Genomic DNA, 10,451 nt, shown 5'->3' on the forward strand with positions numbered 1-10,451 from the left:
TTTTTTTCCTCATGCATTCAAATACAATACTGCTATTCATTTTGCTTCATTTCATTTATACTGTGTTATGATGCATTTTACTATACTACTCAATAAAGCATTTTTAAGCGTAACCAAGTGTCCAGATTCTTTTCTAACATATACATATCTCTCTATTTGTTATAATGATTATTCAGAAAAAAATGTAGACAGTCCTCAAACACTTTTTAACTTGATTTCTATAACTTTTTGCTGTTTGAGGTTTATATGTTACTGCTTTTTGCATTATGTTACTGGCCAAAACTTAAAAATATTGTCAGGGAACAACAGAAAAGTAGCCAAGGTGTGAATCCTAGTGTGCCTGCTATATTACACCCTAGCAGGGTGAGGAGGACAAGGTTATTACAGAGGCACCAGCGACCATGGTATTTCGAAAACTGCCCTCCAATGGCTCCGTCTGCTTTACCATCGCAATGACCATGCCCGAACCTTCTCTCCTTTTAAATTGGTACCGCCTTCCTGGCTTCCTATTTTCTTGCCTTCTTTTCTCCCCACCCTTCATCACTTCCTTCCTCCCATTCTTTCTTTCTCGCTTACCCCCTGTCGTCATATGTTAAAAAATACTGGTAATAAATGTAAACATTTGTATTTTAAAATATATTTTAAAGTTTAAATACATAAACAATTTGAAAAAAATGTTGTTGATGAAAATTACTATACAATATATTTTAAAAAGTGGATATCTGCAAAGAAATATGTATGCACACTACAACTATATCAATGTGCCTAATTTTTATTATTTTGAAATTAAATCTTTTTTGTTAAAAAATATTACCGAAAGCTTGCAATTGTAAAGCAATGTGCAGTAAAACTATATGTATTAAAGGAGATGTTTAGAAAATGCAAATAACAAACAATTTGAAAAATATACTTTGCAAAAATATATTAATAAAGTAACATACATTTTATATTTTAAATTCCTATTATTTTTAAGATAAGGAAAAAGAAGAAATACAAACAAATGTCAAAGCTTTATGGAAATCACAATTAGTATTCCCTCTAAAAATACGACATTGGAGAAAGTGCTGTACTTGGTGGACGGTCTAATTTACTATTCCCACTCCAAACATAAACACATTTCGGAAAGTTGAGGAAACCTGTGTATCTGATTTACTATTCCCACATCCAATCGGAACCACTTTGAAGAAAGTGTTGGATTTTGAGGGGGTTGGGTTTCGATTCCCACTCCAAACTACTGAACTACATTAGGGAAAGTGTTGAATTTTGACGGGAGGTTTAGATTTACTATTTACACTCCAACAAAACATGGTAGGGAAAGTTTTGGACTTTGATGAAAGATTTACTATTCCCACTCCTAATTTAACTACATGGGGAAAGTGTTGAACTTTGAGAGGCCAGATTTACTATTCCCAATCCAAACTTTCCCGGCTAAAAATAAATTTTGAACTTGGGAGGATTCACATTTACTACTCCCACTCTAAGCTTAACCACATTTCTGAAAGTATTGCTCTTAGGGGGAGGGCAGATTTACTTTGGATGAAAGCATCAGCTCCTCCCCTGTGCATGGCTGTGCACAGCAGGGATGGAGTGCAGGGCTTTGCCTTTGCCTGTCCCTGAGCCCCACGCTCTATATGCTTCCGACTTGTGGCTCAAGGGCTTTGGTTGTGTGCAGTGGGGGTGAGGAACAAGACTTGCAAGGATGCCAAAACCTGCACTTCACCCTCTGCAGGTATTTGAACCCTGGTACACACAACCTTTGACTGTGTGCAGCGAGGGTGGGATGCAGGGATCTAGGAAACGCTCAGCTTTTGAGGAGCATGTTAGGGTATGAATGAGAGTATGAAAGATGTGGGAGAAAAGGGCAAAATGGAATGAGTTGGAAATGTAATCGGTTTGTTAGATAATAATAAAGAAATATATGATTTTTCAATTATGAATAAATATGAATTATATTGACTAGGTTATGTATATGAACTAAGAGAATTTATATATGAAAAATAAAACTGATATTCATGTTAAGGTTTGAGGCATGTGTCATCAACCCTTTTAGATGGCTTGCTGTTTAGAAGGAATTCAGGTTGAGCTGAAGGTTTTTTCCCCCATGTTTATTGGTTCATTACCACTCTCCTGAACCTAGAGGTATGTCTCAGGTGGCCCTTCATTTATATATAATGGGATGAAGGGCATGACTAGATGATGGGCCTCGTACCCTACCCTTCTCAGGTCTTCACACGGCTGCCAGCCATGCACAGCGGAGGTGTGGGGGTGCCAGGCCAGTTGTCTGGTTTTCAGCCTGTGCCCCAACTTCTGCAGGTGTCTGACGCTAAATGTGTGTGACCTTCGGCCATGTGCAGTGTGGGTGGGTCATAGGCCCCAAGGATATAGCTTTTGACAAGATTCAAGGGCCCCTGATGGGTCCATGGGCCCTTAGTAGGCTGCCATGGGTCATGAGGTTGCCGTGGTGTCACAGCACCAGGCTTAGGAATCTTGGAGGCAGTGCATAAAAAGCCTATCCACCCTAAATTCGATCCAAAAACCTTAAACCCCTTGAATTGTAAAATCCATAAGAGGGGGCAGTTCTTTTGCCTACCTGACAGCCAGATTGTGGAATGTCTTACCTCCGGTCTTGAGAAGTTGTCCATCTGAAATGTTTTTCAGGAAAAAGCTTAAAACACTTATATTTGACTCTGTAGTAACCCCTTCTTAAGCTAGCTTTTGCCTGGACAAGGTAGGAATTGTTTTCACTAGCGCTGGTACACCTTTTAGGTAGCTGTGGGCTTTACACGTGTGTTGAATGGTGAATGTCAATAGTTTCTCGATTTCCACCCCCCCCCCCCCTCCCGACACACACAACAAAATATGACATCAACCATTTTCAAACTCCTCAGTAGCACTATTGAGATCCTCATGGGTGAGTAGTTGTGCTTTATAAGAAACCTGATTGATTGATTGATTGATTGATTGATTGATTGATTGATTGATTAATTGATGGACAGCCACCCCCCAGTGCCCTAAGCCAAAATAGTGTTGGATTAAACCCTGTCAAGGCCCCTAGGCAGTCGAAATTTTGGGCCCTCCTTACAAACTGTCTCTTAACACGTTTTTAATTTTACCAACCAATAATTAAAAAAAATTCTTCCACAAAACTAAACATTTACAATTATAAATGTTATTAAACAAAAATTCAAATGCTGTAATTTTAATAAACCACCAAATCTTTAAATATCCAATGGGTACATTGAATTAAAACAGTATTTTTTCTATAGAGTTTTTAATGTAAAGTTGATGTATTTTTTACAAACTTTCGGAAACAATTTAAGAAAGCTTGATTGTAATTTTCTTTGAAGGCAAAATCAATATTATTTTGATCCATTGTCACTGGGCCTCTAAAAGGAGTGGGCCCAAAGGCCAGAGCCTACTTTTCCTATTTGGTAATAATTAACTGAGCAAAAATGATCCACCTGCAGAATATGGTGGGGAGCTTTCAGTCTCCTGTATCTCAGGTCAATTCATAGACCTAGGGCTGAATGGCGGCACTCTGGAGGGAAAGACAAAGGGAGAGGGTAAAAGAAAAGAACAGGGAAAGGGAAAGGGAAAGGGGAAGATGTAAGGGAAAGGGGAAAAAAGGAAATGGGGAAATGGAAAATGGAAGGGGAAAGGGTAAAGGGAAGGGAAAGGCAAAGGGAAAGGAAAAAGAAAAGGAAAAGGGAAAAGGAAAAGCGAAAAAGAAAGGCAAAGGGAAAAGGGAAGGAGAAAGGGAAAAGGGAAGGGGAAAGGGAAGGGGAAGGAAAATGGAGAGGGAAAGGGAAATGAAAAGAAAAAAGGGACAGGGAGATGGGGAAGGCAAGGGAGAGAGAAGGGAGAGAGATAGAGCGAGAGAGAGTGAGGGAGAGCGATAGGAAGAGGGGGAAGGGGAGAGAGAGGGGAAGGGAGAGGGAATGGGAAAGGGAAAGAGAGGGGAAGAGGGTGAGGGAAAGGGAAGAGGGAGGGAGTGAATGGGAGGCATTTTAGAAGGGGAGAAGGGCTTGAATTGGCTGAGAGGGAAAGAAGGCAGATGGCTGGACTGGCCGTAACAGGTATTGACCATCTACCCGAGAGGCTGGAAGGGTGGGGGCTGTTTTTGTTACTGGTGGCCATCTTTGTAGCTGTGAAGCAATTTTAAAAATGCTGCAGATATCCTTGTATATCCAGTAGTTTCCAGGCAATAATAAAGGTGTCACAATAACTCTGGTGATGAATGTACCTGCTGCAGAGATCGGAGTTTGTCTAGTCAAACTTTTGACTCAACTGAGATAGCACAAAGGGTTAATGTGCCTGCTGTAAAGAGTGTGTACTATGCAGATCACAGAACAATATTTTATTGCATGGCTCAGGGGGTTACTTCTTTTGTTACAGGGGTCATTTTGTTAGTTTGCAGTTCATAAACTACAATCGTAATCTAGCACAGTGAGATATGAACTGCCATTAAAGAGCTGCATGGATATGGCATGGTACAGATTTGAATAGTAGTCTTCTCCGTTTCTACACACTGATTTACCCATGGGTGGTTCATTGTCTCTGTCTATGGTATTAAGTAAAGTGCTCCGACACCCTACACTGGCATGAGCGGCGCTATAAATTAAATGAAATACATATGAAATTGACTAAGGAGAGATGAGAGGGGTCACTGTTGGAGGGTGAAAGTGAGAGAATCATTGAAGAGCCCAACAGAGATTGTCGAATCCTGCTGCCATTTAAGGTCATCGTTTACTGTACTTCAAAAGATAATGCAATCGAATATACAAAAAAAAAATGTGCTGTAGAATGCACCTTTTTTCAATACGTTTCTTTGGAGAACCCCTCCATCCACTCTTGTAGTGGTCAGGTTCACTTGCTGTGCTTGTTCGTTATGCACTGTATGGGGGCTGGTCTGACAAAATTTGCCGCGGCTGCTTTAGGTTCCCAGTCCAGCCCTGTACAGAACAAATACAAATCTGCAAGGAAGTGATTAAATGCTAAATAATTAAAGATGAGAAAGAGGAATTCCATCTGCAACAACCAGAAGACCAGTATATTTTCAGTAATTTGCACTCATAAAGGACTTTGAGCTATTGTGATCAGGTCCGGCTGTAGGATTCTGTGTCGCCCCCTCCCTCTGTGTCACTCCCTCCCTCTGTGTCACCCCCTCCCTCTGTGTCACTCACTCCTTCTGTGTCACCCCCTCCCTCTGTGTCACCCCCTCCCTCTGTGTCACTCCCTCCCACGTTCTGTCCCCGCTTCCCTCACTTCCTCCTACTGTCCTTCACCTCACACGTTTCTCTTCCACCCACCTATCTCTTCTCCCTTGCTTGGGTCACTCTTTCCCTCAACCCCCCCCCCCTATGTTTCACATGCTCTTCCTCTTCCTTCGTGCCTGCCCTCCCCTCTCAGCAGTGACCTAGCTTCTCTCCGTAGGTGCAAGGGGGAGAACAATTCTCGTATGTAATAACTGCCATGTTTGAAGCCGTCCTGCTCCTCAGCCGTTGGGTGAGAGCTTCTATTTGAATTTCAAAATGAAAGCACGCAATAACATATATAGGGTGATATTTAAGTGCTGCGCGGTGTTTATTAAATCATTTAAAAAAGAAATGTGTATGCTGGTTGATGTAAATGTCGGTATTTTATACATAGGTAGGGAAATTGCTTAATGCCTTTCACGGAGACAATATTTGTCCTGCTGCACTACTGTGTTCAAACTCAGTTGATTAAATTCAGAGGTGTAGTCACCGAGAGATAACACTCTCCCCCCCCCCCCACCACCTATAAAGCCTGACAGTGACAGCATGTTGCTATAACATGTATAGGAAGCCAGTGTGCCCGTCTCCCCCATGCTTTAATGACCCCGGGGCCGCCGGCCCGCATCCATTGTACTTGTACTAACACAGTCACAGTGCTCATAATAAATTCTTACTTTAAACCAGGCGTCTTTCTGTACCTCTCAATCCCGGAGTGCCTCACCACTCACGCTGTGACCCTCGCCAGCCGACAGACACACCATATTCCAGGGAGCTCTCCTTCCACTCAGTGCCGCGGCCCCTCAGACTAGCCTTCCTCAACATCTTAAGGCCGAACGACGTGACGTCTCCACTCGGCGCTGAATGCACCAAAAAAGAATCAGGAAAAAACGGCCGAGCTGCCTTTTGTGCATTTAAAAGAAAAGAAATGTCCGAACAGTCCGATATGTTATAAATCTGAGACGCTGACCACAGGCCGCCGCGACAGAGCTCTCCCTTGACAGGATGTCCCACCCCCACCACGCGCGGCATCCAATGATGGATGCTGCGCGGTGGACCAGCCAATCCTGGCTAGGGGGGGGCCCATTTTCTGCTCGCCCTGTCGCCCTTTGAAAACCCCGGGCTCTGGCAGGCGAACAAGGTCCCGCTGGGGACCTTACAGTGCGGTGAGTGCGCTGTGCGCATGCTTGGGCAAGTTGCAAACTTATTTGCACTTGCGCAGTACGGTCTGCTGCAGCCTGAGTGTGTGGACTGTCTGTCACTCAAGCTGCAGCAGGCCACCCCCCCTGGCCCCTGCGCAATTCCCGGCGGCTGATTATTGAATGTTGCAACTTGCTGTTTATCATGTACTTTTTTTTATTTACATAGGATTGCGGCCGCGATGCGGGTCCATGTGGCTGGTGGGGCTACGCCCCCACGCCCCAATGGATGCACCGCTGCTGGCTTGTAGGAGGCTGGGAAGAGAAGCTGAGGCCCAGAAGGGGTCTGCTCAGAGCAGCTTCCTGAGCGATGTTGCATATGTCAATTAGAGGGGCCTCGCGCATTCCCTTTTGGCCCAGGTCCCGGCAAATCCTAGAATCGGCCCTGCTGGGAAGAAACACAGATGGGCTTTGAAGATTAGGAACAGCCCCCAGGTGTGTAAAGCATGGTCTCTGCGCGATGCTGCTATGAGGACGCGCTGCACACGCCACCTTCTGCTGAGGTTGGGCCAACTAATTGTATCCGAACTCTGCATTTCCGGGGGTTTGTATCTATGCGCTTTATCTCTTGTCTCTCCGCTTCACCCCCCTTCCTCTCTGCCTCGCCCCCTTTCTTTCCTCCTCTTTCTCCTGCCTCACCCTCATCTCTCTCCGCCTCACTCTCCTCTGTCAGCCTCACCTCCACTGCTGCTGCCCTGGGTACAAGTGTGTGTGTTATCAGCGCCGGCTTTAGCGCTGGGGGTGCCGCCCTGCGACAATCTTTTTTGCCCCCCCCCCAAACTCCGCCTCCGATTCTTACTACCACCCCGCAAAAGTAACCCACCGTATTAACGCTCCGTGCTACTCTAATGCGAGTCAACACGAGCAGGAACACTTCACTAGAGCTGTCATGACATTTGTATAGATTCCTGAAAGTTGGACGCACAAGGAACTCTGCAGCAAGTGCCTCTAAATCGAACACTATTACTAAACACAGGCCCCCAAGGGCAGCCCCACCCCCCTCACCCTCCTCCAGGGAGCAGGGGCGGGGCCCTATATGAGCTCCGGGGAGTCTGGATGCACGTGGGTTTAAGGGGCGGGGTCAACATCATGAGACATGTGACGTGCGTTCATATCACGTTAGAAGAAAAATCACAATAGTCGCTCAGCGGTGAAAAGCTTCCGGCGGGAGGGAAAAATAACCCGGCCCAAAATATCTCACACACCCCTGAGACCCCGTGAGTGGAGCTAACGCAGACCTCGTCCGTCTCATCTCTAGAAATACATGTGAACGAACTTTTCACTTCTGTTACTGCAAAGAAAGTGATTGAACACGAGCATCACTGTTTGTTTACACCATCAGTAGTACACTCAGAGGCGCATATTTCCACAGGTGGCTCTGTGGCGCAATGGATAGCGCGTTGGACTTCTAGGCTGACTGTGAAGGCATTCAAAGGTTGTGGGTTCGAGTCCCACCAGAGTCGTTTTGATACAGAGTGCCCCGAATTCTGACACAAAAGTTTATTCACACATTTTGAGAAAGAGCACAAGGAGCAGGATTGGTTTGCGCATGATTTTCCAGAGCTGCATTTGGTTCCCCGGCCCTGGGGGCTCTGTGCAGCCCCTGCTCCTGGGAGCCCTGATGAAGACCTCTGTAGCCCCGCTGTTAGCATCACAGATGGGCCAAAACGTGTGAGCAGAGACTCCTTCTGACACGCAGAACACTTACCCCCGCTGGGTGCGTAGAGTGCACGGGGCAGGGAGGGGCTCCATCCACTCATTGCTGTACGGGTGTGAGGGAGTCTTTGCGCTTTGTGCTCACAGGGTCTGTGCTCTTTTCACACCGGGGCGATTTCACCAGAGACCGCGATAGGTTATTTCTGGGAGGTGCACTGGGCCGGGTCAGGGGTGGTAGAGTGGGGTCCAGACAGGTTCTGGGTTTGGTCACTATTCTTGAGATGGACAGAGAGTGCAGGGCGGCTTTAACACATATTCTTGTTTGTGCCTCAGTTGTGTCTACACCGGCACCGCAGCGGCGCTAGTCCACATGATCTGCGCCTCTGGGAACTACAACATCCTTCAGGGGATACAGCAGCCTCCCTGAATGCCCCATCCAGGCGCTGTGCGTCCATTGGGGCGTAGGGGCGTAGCCCCACTAAGCCCTGGACGCACCGTGCGTGCACTACACTAGTAATATTCTCTGTCATCTTTCTTCAAGTCTGATCCTAAACCCATGTACTTACATCTTAACACATAAATACCTCCCGCCCAACCCCTTCAGCCCAAATCTAAACTCCTAACCATAAATCATTTCAACTAAACCTAAACCCACACACTTAAACAAGGAAAGCAGGTGAGTCTGCGTGTTTGTGTGTGATTAGAGTTCAGTGTGTGTGCGTGTGTGCATCCCATAATGTGTAGAACAGGGGTAGTGTGTATGGAGGGAGCACAAAGGCATAGTGCGAATGTCAATATAAGTGGTTTGTGTGTGTGTGTGTGCGTGAGAGATGGGAGAATAAAGGCAAAGGGAGACTTCATGCATTTGTGCTAGCTGCAGGCAACGTGTGTGACAATATCAGGGAAAATACACAACAAAAACCCTCCCAGCAGGTAATAAAACAAGCCAAAAACTTTCTTACACTCTGACCTGTCAGATTAGCCCCTCGGGCACTGCCTGATTGCCCCTTAGGCCAGTCCAACCCTGGGCAGCAGGGAAAGTGTGAACATGAACAGTGTGGGTGAGGACACACATTGCATCGTATATCTGCATAGAGGAGAGTGTAGATGCGGGCAGACAGGCGTGGCCTACACGTCCCTGCGGGAAGCATGTTCTAGTGTGGCCTCACACGAAGCATGTGTGCATTCAAGGGTAGTGACTGAGTGCATACAGCGAGTGTGTTTGTACAAGGAAAGTGAATCTGTGCATATATTAAGCGTGGATGCCTATATGCAATAAAAGTCAGTGTGCACGTGCAGAGTTTGTCTACCTACATTAAAGAGTGAGCTGTGCTTGTGCTTACTGCCATAGTGTGTGGCTGTGTGCGGGCACATAAAGGGAGCTTGGCATGGATATGATCGTCGTGGTATTGTTTTAACAATCAGCCCAGTCTTATCAGATTGGTGTCAGACCGCACATTTACACATTTAGTTAAGGTTGGTTTGAAACATAGTGCAGCTCTTTGTCGCCCTGACTTCTCTCTATTATCCAGCAATGTTGATAGATGCTGAGCTGTCTTCATTAACATCATTTCACTCTCACCCCTACCTTCTCTCTATCAGCACTCCCTTTAAAATTGAGTTGAATGTCATTATCACACTTCTGCAAAGCCATCTTTGTTCCTTTCTGCCACACTGTATATCAGCAGTCACTGAGTTGGCTTTTAATCATATCGCATTACTTCATTGGGGTTTCTTCTCGTTCACTGTTGGGTTGGCTTTTGATAGTCTTATACCGCCCTCTTTCCTCCCTCTTTTCTCTGGTGTGGTCCATCGGCAGCTGTTGGGTCAGCCTTTGATCGTGTCTTGTGTGGTCCTCCATGCTCCCACTCTTCTCTGGTGTGGTCCATCGGCAGCTGTTGGGTCAGCCTTTCATCGTGTCTTGTGTGGTCCTCCGTGCTCCCACTCTTCTCTGGATTGGTTCATTGACCGCTGTTGGGTAGGGTGTGTTAGTAGCCGCCCATTTAATTTAGTCCAGCAATGCCTGGACTAAATTAAACGGGCGTCCGAGGGCTGGTTCAGATAAGGCTGTAGAACCTGACATTTTTGATTACTTGCAGGCACCGTGGCGTCACTACGCTTCTGCAGACCCTATTGAAGCCGGAGACTTCTCTGGGCGCTCAGACTCCCCTTCCCCTCCGGAGTCCCCCCGAGGTACACCTTTCTATATTAGGTGTAATGGCAGCTACTGGGGGAAACAGTACATGGGGGTAGGACCGGGAGTTGGTTTACAAGCATATAACTAGTATGTGGCAGTCATTAGCAGTCCATCTTTGATATTACTCTCTTTATAGATATCGATTTT

General features: G+C 46.0%; 1 non-coding gene across 1 annotated transcript; it reads left to right on the top strand.

The window, feature by feature from the left end:
- The first annotated feature begins 7,825 nt into the window (after positions 1–7,825).
- TRNAR-UCU (transfer RNA arginine (anticodon UCU)) lies at positions 7,826–7,914 on the top strand. The gene is given in 2 exon segments: positions 7,826–7,862; positions 7,879–7,914. It is a non-coding gene; the product is annotated as a tRNA-Arg (tRNA).
- Positions 7,915–10,451: the final 2,537 nt, after the last annotated feature.

The sequence above is a fragment of the Lissotriton vulgaris genome, chromosome 1_1, assembly GCF_964263255.1.
Source record: "Lissotriton vulgaris chromosome 1_1, aLisVul1.2, whole genome shotgun sequence".
NCBI classification, from domain to species: Eukaryota; Metazoa; Chordata; class Amphibia; order Caudata; family Salamandridae; genus Lissotriton; species Lissotriton vulgaris.